Source organism: Nicotiana tabacum, chromosome 14, assembly GCF_000715075.1.
Source record: "Nicotiana tabacum cultivar K326 chromosome 14, ASM71507v2, whole genome shotgun sequence".
NCBI lineage: Eukaryota > Viridiplantae > Streptophyta > Magnoliopsida > Solanales > Solanaceae > Nicotiana > Nicotiana tabacum.
In genome coordinates, this window is record NC_134093.1 from 91,970,061 (window position 1) to 91,982,956 (window position 12,896).

A 12,896-nucleotide genomic window follows, 5' to 3' on the forward strand; every position below is an offset into this window, starting at 1 on the left:
CTACAAGTACTTGGTGATATGGCTGCCTAACATGAAGTTCAAGAAAGATAAAGTTTATGAGGCTTATGCAAAGGAGAAGCGGGTAAGATCCTCTTTCAAAAGCAAGAAAATGGCGAGTACTACGAGGTCCATAGAACTTGCCCATATGGATCTGTGTGGACCAATGAGGACAATGAGCAGAGGTGGTAAGAGATATGTTATGGTGCTTGTTGATGATTACTCTAGATTTACTTGAACACTATTTTTAACATCTAAAGATGAAGCATTTGACATGTTCACTTCATTTGTTAGAAAAACTCAAAAACAACTAGGTAATCAACTTGCATCAATTAGGTCTGATCATGGTACTGAGTTTGAGAATGCTAAATTTTCTAAATTTTGTGATGACCATGGCATAGATCATAATTTTTCTGCTCCTAGAACTCCACAACAAAATGGAGTAGTTGAAAGAAAGAATAAGACTTTGGAGGAAATGGCTAGAACCATGTTACTTGCTAGTAAATTGCCTCATAACTTCTGGACAAAAGTTGTGAACACTGCATGCCACATCATAAATAGGTACATGACTAGACCTCTTGTTGAGAAAACTCTCTATGAGTTACTTAAAGGGATAAAGCCAAATATATCTTATCTTAGGGCATTTAGATGCAAAAACTTTGTGCACAATAATAGAAAAGACTCCCTAGGAAAGTTTGATCCCAAAAGTGATGAGGGAGTATTCTTGGGATATTCTTCACATAGTAAAGCATACAAGATATATAAGAAGAGAACAATGTGTGTAGAAGAAAGTGTACATATTATTTTTGATGAAACTAACATTCTTTCTGAGAGACATGAACAAGATGATGAAGAGATTGGGGTGATAAGAAACAAATATTGAAGCCATAGTCCAGCCTGAAGCTGCTCCACAAAAAGGAATAGGTGATAGACCAGGTCCTTCCATACAGGGCAACTTGACATGGGGAACTGACCAGAGGGGAACGGATCCTCAAAACTCGAGGGAACCTATCCATGAACATGTTCCTCAGCAAAAAAAAATAATGAAGGAACATCTAGAGAAAATTAGTTGGTTGATAAACCTTACAAGTATCAAAGTTCTCATCATCCAACCACTGGAATCAAAACCAGAACTTCTTTAAATAATCTCTATGATTTTGATGCTTTCTTGTCTCTTATTGAACATAACAATGTTTTTGAGGCTTTGCAGGATGCAAATTGGGTGAATGTAATGCAAGATGAACTCAACCAATTTGAGAGAAGTCGAGTTTGGCATCTGGTACCAAGACCCAAGGAAACAATAGTGATTGACACTAAATAGGTCTTCAGAAACAAACTTGATAAAGAAGGAACAGTTACAAGGAACAAAGCAAGATTAGTGGTTCAAGGATATAGTCAAGAGGAGGGCATAGACTATGATGACACTTTTGCTCCAGTTGCAAGATTGGAAGTAATTAGACTCAGTATAGCCATTGCTGTTACATGAAATTCACTCTCCATCATATGGATGTCAAGAGTGCCTTCCTCAATGGCTATCTAAAGGAAGAAGTATTTGCCAAGCAACCTCCTGGATTTGAAAGCAAGGAATGTCCTGAGCATATGTACAAGCTTAAAAAGGCACTTTATGGGCTCAAGAAATCCTCAAGAGCTTGGTATGAAAGATTGTCCAAGTTCTTGTTTGACCATGGCTACAAGAGAGGTAAAATTGATAACACTTTATTCTTGAAAAACAAGGTAAAGATCTCTTGGTTGTTCAGATATATGTTGATGATATAATCTTTGGAGTAACAACTTATAGGTTAAGTAAAGCATTTGCTAAGCTAATGGAAAGTGAAGTTGAAATGAGTATGATGGGTTAGCTTAATTTCTTTTTAGGCTTACAGATTAAATAAAATTCAAATGGAACTATGATCTATTAGCAAAAGTATGCCAAGGAGTTTCTCAAAAGGTTTAAGATGGAAGATTCCAAGGAAATTTACACTTCTACATCAACAATCACGAAATTAGATTTGGATGAACCTGGTTCATCTGTTGATCAGAAAATGTATAGGGGAATGATTGGCTCTTTGTTATATCTCACTGCTAGTAGACCTGACATTGTTTTCAGTGTAGGCCTTTGTGCTAGATTTCAGAAAAATATAAAGGAGTCCCACTTGAAGGCAGTCATGAGGATCTTGAGATATTTAAAGGCATATTTGATCTTTGTCTATGGTATCTAAAATTTAGTAGTTTTGATTTAGTGGGATATGTTTATGTTGATTATATAGGTATTCTTGTGGATAGAAAGAGTAATTCAAGTATGACACATTTTCTTGGCTCATGTCTTGTATCTTGGGCAACCAACAAGCATAATTTTGTGGCTTTATCTACTATTGAAGTTGAGTATTTGGTTACTATTTCATGTTGTGCTCAATTGTTTTGAATTAAACAGAAATTAATGGACTTTGAAATTAATGTACGTTGTATCCCTATCTTTTGTAACAATACAAGTGCAATCAGTATGACCAAGAACTCGGTCCATCACAAAAGAACTAAGCATATAGATGTTAGGCATCATTTTCTGAGGGATAATTTTGAGAAGGATTTAATCACTATAGAATTTTGTGCTACTGATAACCAAATTTCTAACATCTTCAAAAAGCTTTGAGTAGGGATCACTTTAAAAGGAACAGGTTAGAGTTAGGGATGATTAAGATCACCTAAAAAAATTGGTTCTAACTCAATGATTAGTTAGATAATTTGCGAATTTTGTAAATAATTAGATTAGATATTGCTCATTTCATACTTTTATTAGTATACTCTTGTGCCATGTACTAAAATGTCTCACTAATGTCTCATGATATTACTCTTAATTTTTTGGAAAATTCAGTCTTACACAAGAGAACTTTCAGCTAAGAACCTAGTTCATCGAGCTTATAAGGTATGTATTCTACACTCCACATAATTTGAAATAACTGCATATAAATCATGTCTGGAAAGAGTCCCACATTATCCCAAACTCTTTTTAAACTAATCAGTTACAAACGAACCAGTTTCATCAAGAGACCCACACAACATAATTGCTAAATATTTTGGGGAAGAGTCTAACGTCTTTTCAAACTGAAACTTAAAATTTTATCTCTTTAAATTGATCTGACCTTACCCCTTTTCTTCATCTCACATTTTCTAAAGATCAAAAAGTCTCAAAACCCTAAACCTCTCTCGAATTTTTTCATCTCCCTACACTGATCAAATGGCAAACACCATTGAGAACCCCAAAAGCTTTATAAACCCTTCTTCACCACCCAAAGAACTTTCACTCACACCTTCAACCACCCAAACTCCAAAGAAAAGGCATGTCAAGATGCTTGCGCGCAAAATAGTGTCTAATAAAGATCAGGCCAAGAAATTGAAAGAGATGATACAAGCCAGTCAAGCAAAAGAACACCAAAATTTTGATGAGTCCTTCAAGTCCACGACTGAAGGGGATGAACCAATTTTATCTGAAACTGAACAGGTAACTTTTTAGTTAAAGACTTCTGATGTTGCTTCTGAAATTGATGAGAATCTTGAAAACAGGTTTGTGTTGGTTGGTTTGATTGCTGGTGTAGAAACTGTTGGGTATGGAAAAATTGGTGGTGAAAATAAAAATGAAAGAGAAAAGGAGAGTGAGGGTTTTGAAGTACATGTGAGGGGAAAGGGAGAATAAAGAGTGGCTAGATCTTCTTCACCCGCTCTTGTTGGTTTTAATGAACAAACATGGTCAATGATGTTATGAAGTGAGGAGAGTGATGATGAGGAAGATATTGTTGGAAGAGAAGAAGGTAGTGGTTCTGGGGACAATATTGCAGCAGAGGGGCTGGTTAGGTTGAGAAACATATTCCAAGAACATGTTCCATCTAGAAAGGAACCCCTCCATGATCTGTTGCAGAAAGTGTCTGACAGTTACAATCCCAAGAAGAAAAAGAGTGCTGAAATAAAAATCCCTATAAAGGCAATGTATGGTAAGAAGAGAAAGGCTGGCTCTTCTATCCCTATAGAGACTCCTCCCATAAGAGGAAGAACTATAAGGAGCCAGAAGTAGAGTGAGGCCAACTTGAAAAAGTCCTTAGTTGAGAGTGCCAAAAATGTTATTGCCAAAGGGAAGAAGAAATTTGGAGAATCAAATAAGGCAATTCAGATAAAGGAGATGGACCTGGTCCTTCATGATGAGAATGAGAATGAGGAAGTGGAAGTTGTTACTCCCAGTGCTAAGAAAAGAAAAACTTCTAAGAAGAAGTCTCCAAAAAAAGTATGCTAAGGCAGAAGACTCTATCTTGTTCAAAAAAAACTAGGTCTGCTAGAAAATTAAAGAAAGTTCAAGTAGTGGAGGAAGGAAGTGAAGAAAAGGACATTGATGAGAAAGAAGATAGGCTAATGAAATTCCAAAAAAGAACTATTCTGAAGGGTAGGCCTCTTCGAGATGTGGATGAAGAAGGAATGGTACTGCTGCTGGAAAAATTAGAGTTACAAGGATGGAAGGACATGGTCCTTCAGATGGAAGAAAGTTTGGCCAGGGCTAAAATTGTGGAATTCTTTGCAAATTGTGAAATTGAAAATAGAAGTGTCAACAATGAAGTGAAGGGAGTGAAAATCAGCTTTGATGATAAAGAGCTTGGGGAGATTCTAGGTATACCTGCTGAGGGGTATAATGACTACACAAAGTTAAAATGGCCTAGTCTAGAAAATCTTTTCACTTCACTATCCATCACTAGAAAGTTGTTGATAGGGACTTAGAGCAAGAATCTAGAGTTGTATACAAGAGTGAGATGAAGTCTGCTCACAAAGTACTCGTTGAATTTGTGAATAAAGTAGTTCTGCCCAGGCAGGAAAGAAGGCATATTGCTACCTTCATGGACCCAGACCTTATGAAGTACTTGGAAAGTGGGAAACAAATTAATTGGCTAGGGTTCATAATCCAGCTCCCTATGGCTTTATCCTAACTGCTAAGCTTGACTACTTTAAGGTTCCCCTCAAGAAATAGGATATTTGTACTAGTAAAGACTACTTTAAGGCCGGAACGTTGATTGATTGTGACTACCAAGTCCAAACTGCGCCCAAAGAACCCGGTTCATCCAAGAGGGTACCTAAGAACAACAAGGTTAGATATTTGGAGCAGGAAAGTGGGGCTAAGATGCTGAGATTGAAAGGTTGAAGAAACGGTTGGCTGAGGTAGAAGCTGAGAGTCTCTCAAGTCTGAGCTTGCGAAAGAGAAAGAAAAGAATAAGGTTATTATTCATGATATGCTAAAGCTTCTTCATACCAAGAACCAAGATCCTTGTACTTCCAAATCTTAAATCCTTCCTAGACCAATTTGTAACCAGTGACCTAGTGGGATTTCTTAGTTTTTTTGCTCATGGTTCTTTGCTTTTATTTCTTCGTACGCTTTATGGTACCAAGTTTGTCATGCCCAACCTCAGGGAGCGCGACCGGCGCTCAACTGAGTGAACCCGGTCAAGCAAGCCTATTAGACCTTCCCTACCTGACTCATTCACGATCCGAAAAGAGGACGCGTTACCATCTGCTAAATAGGGGGGAGGTCAGATATACATGCATTAACTTTGCTAGTCCATTTTTCATTATATACATTATGCCAAAATTAAGTTTTCAAAATACAACTTAGTCCAGTGACCACTCCGATACCCGAACACGACCCATATAAACATCTACAGAGCCTCTAATGATACAAAATACCAATATTACAAAGCCGGCAACAAGGCCCCGGCTATACTTCAAAATGTAAAAAATTATACAAAAGAAGAACTATATGACCCCAGGAAGAAATGGGGCTCACCAAGACTGCTTTGATGAGTGTGAGGGAGAGCACCACTATCTGCGATGGAACCACCTACATCCATTCAAAGATGTAGCGCCCCCGGCAAAAGGGACGTTAGTACTGTCGAATAGTACTAGTATGTAAGGCAAACACCAATCTTAGTAGAATGAACAGTGAAACAAAGAGAAGGCAGTCATAATAATCAATAAGTGCTTCACAGAAATACACAGAAACATCAAGTAAGGATCACATAGTTTCCGATTCAATCTTTCCATCTTTTTAGGTTAATAATCTTTAGTGCCAAATACCACAACTCACAATGCCACCGTGTTTTTACACGGAGTCCGGTCTAGGCCCGACCGGCTAAGCCATCTCAAGTGAAACATATCCATATCCACAATGTAAATCAATAATTCCAACACAAATGCCACCATGTGTACAGCATGGCGTCCGATCTCGGCCCAATCGGCTAAGCCATCTCACTTGAGACATAACCTCTTTCAGTTGTTCACTCAATTCACATTTCTTTCCCATCTTTCATTACATGGCACAAACAGCCTCATTTATTAAGTAGTTCTTGGTACTTGGGCACATTTTACAATTCAAGTCTTTCCCTTTTTATTCGTTCAAGTAACCTCATCATTCATGTCGATAAGTACAATCACACAAGGCATTGCACACATAAGGGAAGGAGCTTGGAAATCATAATTATGTTCTCAAATAGCATGATGACACGGTGAAGATATAGAGCAATTAGGGAGCATGAATCTTTCAATCCAACACACTAAGGCAAACAATTCTAATATGATCAAGTCGCAACTTACACCAATTATTCGGACACTAGGAGTTCGATTCTAAGAAGAAGAGAGTTAGCCATACATACCTCAATTGTGCTTCTTTAGACTCTACAATTATCCGGAACCCTTAGCAACCTCAATCTATTTTAACAATATACAAATTGAACCCAGAATTAGGAAAACGTTCATGGTTCTAGATCACTTTTTCCCCCACACTCTTTATCACACATGCATGCAAGATAAACCACCCTCATTCCCATGAAATATCACCCTAGTACCCCATTATAGCTATGTTTGAAATTAAGAGTTGGGGTGATGAAGTTTTACCTTTTAAGATGAAGAATTTGGTGCTCTACTTGAATATTTTCAAAGCTTTGAGTGATGGTTGAAGATCAATTTGATGAAAAATTAGGCCCTCCCTCTAGAACCCTCTGTCTCTCACTCTAGAAATATCAGAAAATGAGCTCAAAATAGACTAAAGGGGGGTTTTAACGGAATGGGGGTCGGGTTTTAAATTAAGAAAAAGGGCGCCCTGACACAGGTCTGTGGTCGCATATGCGACCGCATAATGGTTATGCGATCTGCAAAGTGATCGCAGAAATGGCTCGCAGGGGCCTAAACATTCATCCCAGATATGCGACCAGTATACGGTCCGCATACTTATTCTGCGGTCGCATAATGCACCGCAGAACTCCCTCCGCAGAAACCCAAGAGGAATTATGCGACCAATATGTGGTCCACATAGTGATTATGCGATCGCATAATCGACCGCAAAACTAACCTCAAATTGGCCAAACTTTCTGCTTCACTCTGCGGCCATTATGCGGTTCGCAGAGTGATTATGCGGCCACATAATGAGCTGCAGAAATACGTTTTTCTGCGAAACATTTTCCTCTAAGTCCGTAGGGTACTTTTCAATCCAAAAAGTCCGAACCACGGCTCGCAAGCTCGCCTCGAAGAATTTCTATTATAATAACGCAGGAATCTATCTTGGCACCACGAAACCCCGAGTTTTTGGTTAAAATTTGTACGGGGCCTTACAATATTATCAATCAATGAAATTTATTGTTTTTTCTCTAATTATTTGTTGATATATCTTAGATCGCTAATATCCTTAGATTAAAAAAGGAAAAAAAATTGAATCCATGATTGCATTTTAAGTAGCTCCAGTGGCCATGAGTAATATCTGTTAAAATTTGGTTACTTGACTTAATTATGCAACTTTTCGATGATGCCAAAAAGGGAAAGATAAGGTGTACTTTTATTTTGGATTGTGATGTTTATAACTTAATGAACCCGGGCCGTGATGATTTGTGACTTTAAATAAAAAGTCAACTGACATTGTATTTGATGTTAAGCTAAGTTGAAACAGGTTTCATGCTTTTGAAAAGCACAGAGTTTGTCATCATCAAAAAGGGAAAATTTGTTAACCTGAGCGGTTTTGGTTTTGATGATTGAAAAAGGAACACATGCTTGAACCAGGTTCATGGACAATATACACAGGTTATGGTCAAATTCAAGTAAAAGGTATGCACGTTCAAGGGATAAGTATAAGTGGTTATTTTTTATAATCCCTGAATAAAAAGATTGCATATTTGATAAGGAGAAGAACTCCTTACTTGAAGAGAACTCTATCCAAGATAAGAAAATAGTTAGAAGTTGAAGTTAACTAGAACTCTTCCACCAAGGAAGAGTAAAGCATTAGGTTTCTACTTAATCCTAATCCTACTAACTCTATATATATCGGTTGTGTTCTCTTTAATAAGTGACGCACACATACTGAAGTTAAGCAAGAATTGAGAGCCAAATAGCAAGGCATTTTGTGAGTAATTCCTGTGAGTTTCAAGAGTGCGAACCTGAAGCTACACGAATGAAATTAAAGAACCAGTTTCATGTGTCTGTCTTTTATTCTAGTTCAATTGTAGTAGGAGCTTTTGAATTGTACATTTCAGCTTTTCTTAGAAGTAAATTTTATTAGGTACTTAAGTTGTATCATTCAAGTTAGATTTAACTTGAAGTAGTCACAACAGCTTATGGCTGGTTGCTACAAGGGTTAGAATTAATCCTTAGGTTTGCAAGAGTTTGTAAATATTATTGTTGGCTCAGAGTTATAGTGAAGTGTGGATAAATCCTACTGGGAAGTAGGTCGTGATTTTTTTACCTTTTGAGCCGGGTGTTTTTCACATAAAAATACTTGTGTTCTTTACTTTCTGCATTACTTATTCCGCAACAGTAGATTAAGGAACGTTTAAAAGAATCAGGTCCTTCTATAATCCAGTGCACGTAAAAATTAAACACCACACAAATCACCCCCTCCCCACCCCTCTCTTGTGTGGTATTGAAGTATAAAATATCACATGTAGATTTCTTCATTTAGTTCTCCATTGAGAAAAGTTGTCTTCACGTCCATTTGGTGTAATTCCAAATCCAAACGTGCAATAATAGTCAAAAGTAAGCGAATTAAGCTAAGCTTCATAATAGGTAAAAATGTTTCCTCATAATTTATTCCAGCTTCTTGAGTAAAGCCTTTTTCTACCAATCGTGCCTTTTCTCTTTCTATTGACTCATCTGCTTTGCGTTCATCTTTGAGAATCCATTTGTTCCCAGTGGCTCTATGCCCTGGTAGAAGGTCAACTAGATCCTAGACTTTATTGGTTTTCAAGGACTCCAATTTTTCTTTCATTGCTTTCATCCACTGATCTTTTTTAGGGTTCGATAATCATCTACATACTTTGGCTCATCTATTTCTATAGGAGATACCAAAACACGCAATCTTCAATCTCATAAGTACGTTTGGGTATAATTTTTTCTAGTACTCTTTCGTAGTTAAAATTTAGGTTCGTTAGAAAGATTTTGGGATTGAGGATTCCCACTCCCACTCGGATCAAGAACAAGATCCTGATCATTTTTATTATCAATCGTGTTAGAAGGCACTTGCTGACTATCTAAGTTCAACATTTCATAAAGAGGATCCCCACTCTTTACCTTGCCCTTCTTTGGAAATTTATTCTCCAGAAATGTGACATCTCGTGATTCAATCTCAGTAACACTTCCATCCTCTAATTCACTAATGAACGCATACCCTTTGGAGTGTTCTGAATATCTTAAAAAAATACATATCTTGCCTTATGGACCTAATCTACCAAACTTGCTAAAAGAATTTTTTACATATGCAGGACAACCCCAAGGTCGTAAATCATTTAAGTTTGGTGTATGACCAGTCCAAAGCTCATAAGGAGTAAAAGAAACTAATTTAGAAGGCACTTTGTTCAATATGTAGGTTGCAGTCAATAACGCATCTTCCCAAAATGAGATAGCTAAATTTGCATACGCCATCATGGACCTATTATATCCAGTAGTGTTCTATTCCTCCTTTCTGCTACACCATTTTATTGAGGCCTGTAAGGAATAGTGAACTGTCTAGTGATGCTTTTTTTGTTACACGATTCTTCAAATTCTTTTGATAGATATTCACACCCTCTATCGGTTCTTAAGGTCTTAATCATTTTGTCTAATTAATTCTCAACTTCATTCAAATATTTCTTTAAGCATTCAAGTGTTTCAGATTTATGAGAAATCAAATAGACATAACCAAATCGCGTGAGATCGTCAATAAACATAATAAAATATAAAGCACCAGACATAACCCTCTCATTTATTGGACCACAGATATCATAATGGATTAATTACACTGGAAAAGCAGTTCTCTAAGCCTTTCCAAATGGTTTACGTATAATCTTTACGGCAAGACAATTTTCACAAGTTGGCATTTTAATTTTACAGAAAGAACCTAAATGTCCTTCATTGGCCAATATATTCATTCAATCCTGTCCTATGTGACAAAATCTTGCATGCCATATAATAACATTAACATCATTACTACTAGAATAACATGCCATAACACAACAGTCAATATAATAGTTATACGTAAAAGGATTACAATCTAACACAGTAAAACCATCATAACGATGTCCAAAACCATAAAAAACAATGTCTAAGAGTAATTCTAATACCATTACGACTAAAGTTCAAATTGAAATCTAAATCTAGAAGAACAGACACAGACTAAGTTTCGTCGAATCTCTGGAAATATATGATGTCATGCAACATCAAAGATTGGCCACCACGCATGTCCATTCTATAAGCGCCTATCCCTTTGACTTCAAGCTTTGCATTATTTCACACATATACATGCCTTGATCCAGGTAAAACTCGACAAAGCTCTATAAACGCTTCTCTATCATGGCTCACATGGTCAGTGGCCACTAAATCTACAATCCACACATGATAAGATTTAGTTAGTAAAATAGTGCTATAAACATATATAGCACTTAGAAATGCATTTTGAAATGCTACCTTTTTCGTCTTAGTGCACTCAGGAGCAAAATACCCTGGAACTTGGCAATTGTAGCACTTCATCTTACTCTTGTCTTTCTTGAAATTTGGCTTGTTTCTTTTCATAGAGGATCCTTCTCCGATCTCCTTACTTTTTTTGTTATTTTTTCAGTTTCTCTTGCGCTTGAAGCTTGAATTCTTTGTACCACAAAGGCACTAGGTATAGCTTTAGAGGCACCAAACCGCTTGTCTTCAAGCTCCACATGACAAGCAACATCAGCAAAAGTTTTGAATGCTACCATTGTGGGTCAAGTTAACCTTCAGATGTTCCTAATTATTGGGAAAAGACCGAATCACTACCTGAACCTGCTGCTCATCAGAGAGAACATGACCAACAAATTTGAGTTGAGCAATCATATTTAATATCACCCTTAGATGTTTCTTGACACTGTGATCATGACGCTTTTTGTATGTGTCAATCTTGATTGCCAGCTGTCTAAGGCGAATCACAGTCGTGCCACCATATGCCTCTCTTAAATGTGCCCACGTGGCTTGAGCAGTAGGATATTGCTAATTTCGTGGATGAGATCATCAGCAACTGAAGTTACAATAATTCTACGTGTAGTGGAATCTTTCTTTTTTCAAATATTGTAGGTTTCCAGATCTCTCCTGTGTTGGGCAATGTTACCCTCCTCTGGGTGACTCATAGCATGGTTAATATTTTCAAGAACATCTTGCTATTCGAGTACATACCACATCTTACGACTCCAGATGTCGTAATTTTCATCATTTAGTTTGTCACCCTTGTTCAAGTCATCAATGATACTTTTTGATGACATGTCTATTATTAGAGACAATATTACAAGTTTAACTCATCAATATATACTTCAGTCAATTTATGCATATGATTACACACTCAAGCAAGTTAATTATAATATTAATTTTATTTTAAATATAATTGAAAGGTCACTACATTTCCATTCATCATCTACAATAACAACAACAACAACATACCTGGTAAAATCTCACAAAGTGGGGCCTAGAGAGGGCAGAGTGTATGCAGATCTTACCCCTACCTTACGAAAGTAGAGAGGTTATTTCCGATAGATCCCCGGCTCAATAAGAAAAAACTAAAAAGGAAGTAGAAATAACAAGTAGTAACCATAGCAAGCAAAGATGATAGAATAGTCGAGGGGAAAGAAACGACTTATAGTAAAAGAAATATACGGATACGAAGAAATGAAAGTACGAGACTAACACTAATAAGACCTAAAAATAAGACACGCCCGCTAAACCACTATCCTTCTACCCTAATTCTCAACCTCCATACCTTTCTATCAAGGGTCATGTTCTCAGTGAGTTGAAGTAGCGCCATGTCATGCCTAATCACCTCTCCCTAATACTTCTTAGGTCTCCCTCTATCTCTCCTCAGTCCCCTCATATTCAAGCTCTCACACCTCCTCACTGGGGCATCTATGCACCTCCTCTTCACATGCCCGTACCATCTCAATCTAGCTTCCCTCATCTTGTCCTCTACATGTGCCACTCCCGCCCTTTTTTTAATATCAACATTTCTTATCTTATCCAACCGAGTATGCCCACACATCTATCTCAGTATCCTCATTTTCGATACTTTCATCTTATGGACATGGGTGTTCTTGACATGACAATACTTCGCCTCATATAACATAGTAGATCTAACCACCATTCTGTAAAACTTACTCTTAAGTCTTGGTGGCACCTTCTTATCACACAAAACCCTGAAGCGAGCCTCCATTCCATCCCTCTTGTTCCAATACGATGGGTATTTTCATTCATCGTCTATATCTAAATTATCCTTCTACGTTGTCCCCTTTCCCTACTTCGAGAACTCCCACTTGGAGTAATTCGAACTTGTCCATGCTCATCCATATCTGAAATAGGACCAAGAAAATAATAAAATAATTACAACCATTCAATGTGATAATATATGT